At 40.2% G+C, this 3,071-nt stretch overlaps 1 pseudogene across 1 annotated transcript; it reads left to right on the forward strand.

Moving 5' to 3' along the window:
* The first annotated feature begins 1,659 nt into the window (after positions 1 to 1,659).
* Positions 1,660 to 2,578, forward strand: LOC308641607 (putative olfactory receptor 10D4; annotated as a pseudogene). The gene has a single exon. The product of its transcript is annotated as a putative olfactory receptor 10D4 (transcript).
* Positions 2,579 to 3,071: the final 493 nt, after the last annotated feature.

Here is a 3,071-nt window from a genome sequence, read left to right on the forward strand (position 1 = left end):
AGTCTTGCTCTAAGGCTGCTCCACAAAACTCTACTGCTAATGGCCCTGGAGCTGCCCTTGTTCCCACACTTACTGGGCCTAGCTTTTCATCAATTTCTTTAATTCTCTCAGCTACTGCAGTTGCTGTTGCAATAGGTCAATTCTGGCAGTATTGTGGAGTAAAATAATGTATAAATGATCTATTAAAAACATTAGCACATTAAAAAGCACTAAATAAAAACATGTGCTATATAGGTATCAGATCAACCTTTATTCCACAAAGTATATTTTACAAAGGAAATTATAATAATCTCTCTCTCTTTCTCTTCATCTCACTTTCTCATTTCTGAGCTCCAATTATACCAAGTAGTTAATTGCACTCTTGCACAATGAGGTTCCTGACTTGAAGGATTAATGCCCAAAGGAAAACCAAGGTTATTAAAATCTCCTGGGTTTACGAATTGTTGCAGTTCCTGGGGTCAGACAGGAAATGATTGTAAGGGAGCTGGAGTACCCTTAGACATGTGGTATGCTACATGAAAATAGCTTAAAAAGAGAGTAATTCAGGACCCTTATTAGCAACCTGTAGGCTGCTGGGAATTGAGGCAGGGGAAGCTTCTTTCTTCTACTGGGGAGGAAACAAAAACAACATTCAACAATCCAGCCAGCTATGCACAGTGTTTGCTATGTGAGTACCTGAAGTTTTGCCTTTGTTTATTATTTATTTATTTATATTTTGGTACAGGGATTGAACACAGGGGCATTTAACCACTGAGCCACCTCCTCAGCCCTGTTTTTGTATTTTATTTAAAGAAAGAGTCTCACTGCTTACCGCCTTGCTAAAATTCTGAGGCTGGCTTTGAACTCATGATCCTCCTGCCTCAGCCTGCTGGGCCTCTGAGATTACAGGGCTGGGACACCATGCCCAGTTTACCTTTATGTTTTATCTTGTCTTTCCTCATAATCATATATAGATGTGTGTGTGAGAGAGAGAGAGACAGAGAAAGAGAGATAATAGATATTGATAGGGTCTTAGGCATTGTTTTTAGAATCCACGGAGCGATCTATAATTTAAAGATCTTACTGTGTTGGAAAATATAAAACAATAAAAAAATTCAAGGTTCTCAATTTATAAAACTTGTAAAGGTGTTTTTACTACCCTCTCCCCTGTGTCTCCTACTGGTGCAAAACTAGTGTTGTTGAAATTGGACCTGCTTAGAGAATTATAGACTTTGGAGCCTGAGGTGGAGGCTACCAGTCACTCATCTGCACTAAGTTCAGGGACTCCAGAGGATGAGACCACTGAATAAATACTGTATCTTTTTCACGTGCAGCTTCCATAAGTGTCACAAAGGAACATTTCAATTAATGCAATTTAACAGTGTGTATGCAGAATGGAAGATAGGAGAATAGACCAATGAGGCTGAGTGGGATTGTTCATGAGTGCCACCTGCTATTGGAAACTACACTGTGGAAGGGTATACCCATCTTGGGAGATGTGGGAAGGTAAAGACAATTTTTTCAGAAAGCATCACTCTCTAAATATCTAGATAATTTTCTTCTCCATTTCATTGCACTGATCTAAACAGAACAAATTTAAATACATATTAAATTTAACCACAGCTTTCTTTCTACAGACAATCAAGAATTGATTCTTCTATAAAAATGAGAAATCAAACGATGGTGAGCGAATTCATCCTGCTGGGAATCCCTGAGACAGAGGGCCTAGAGACAGCCCTTTTTTTCGTGTTCTCATTATTTTATTTGTGTACCCTCCTGGGAAATGTGCTCATTCTCACTGCTATCATCTCCTCCTCTCGGCTTCACACTCCCATGTACTTTTTCTTGGGAGACCTCTCCATCTTTGACCTGGGTTTCTCTTCCACAACTGCTCCTAAGATGTTGTTGTACCTCTCAGGGCAGGAACATGGCATCTCTTTCCAGGCCTGTGCTGCCCAGCTCTTCTTCTACCATTTCCTGGGCTGCACTGAGTGTTTCCTGTACACAGTGATGGCCTATGACCGCTTTGTTGCCATATGCTTTCCCTTGAGATACATGGTCATCATGAACCACAGAGTGTGCTCTGTCTTGGCCACAGGGACCTGGATGGGTGGCTGTGTCCATGCCATTATCCTAACCTCCGTCACCTTCCAGTTTACCCTACTGTGGCTCCAACGAGGTGGGCTATTACTTCTGTGATATACCTGCAATGCTACCTCTAGCCTGTGAGGACACATCTCTGGCTCAGAGAGTGGGTTTTACAAATGTTGGTCTTTTGTCTCTCATTTGCTTTTTTCTCATCCTTGTTTCCTACACTCGCATTGGGATCTCCATATCCAAAATTCGTTCAACAGAGGGCAGGCAAAGAGCATTCTCCACCTGCAGTGCCCACCTGGCTGCGATTCTTTGTGCCTATGGGCCAGTCATCATCATCTACCTACAGCCTAACCCCAGGCCCCTGATGGGTGCTGTCGTTCAGATCTTGAACAACCTTGTGACTCCCATGCTGAACCCACTTATATACAGCCTGAGGAATAAAGACATAAAATCAGCCCTGAGGAATGTATTTCCCAAGAGAAGTCTTGCTCTGGAAAAATAAATAAAAAATAAATAAAAGACTCTAAAGCTTTTTAGGATGAAGTCTGATTTTCCATATCATAGGACAAATTCTCATCTGCGGTTCTCAAAACATATTGAAATAAAATATACTCTGAATCAATCTACCTCTTATTCTCAGTATTTTAATATACTTGTCCAGCTTTTCCCCCCATGTTTATAATGAAATAGAACTGATAATGTTGCTACTTGATATTGTACTCATGCTGTATGAATTCTGTCTCAGCACAATTGTACCCCAAAACATTTCTTAGTTGTTTAAATAGTTGAAAGAATTAAAACACATCTGTCTCCTCATGGTCTTGGTTGAAAGTGTACTCTTATACATCGTGAGGAAAAAGAGAGTGAGAGAAAAAAATTGAAGAAAGGCTAACACATAACATCAGAATTCTGTCTCTTTTCTTTTAGAGAGTGAACTCCAATTTCCAGCAAGCAACATCAAAATTCAAACTTAGTTAACTAATATTTAAGGTAAT

The sequence above is a fragment of the Spermophilus citellus genome (assembly GCF_964194105.1).
Source record: "Spermophilus citellus genome assembly, chromosome: 2".
Taxonomy (NCBI): Eukaryota; Metazoa; Chordata; class Mammalia; order Rodentia; family Sciuridae; genus Spermophilus; species Spermophilus citellus.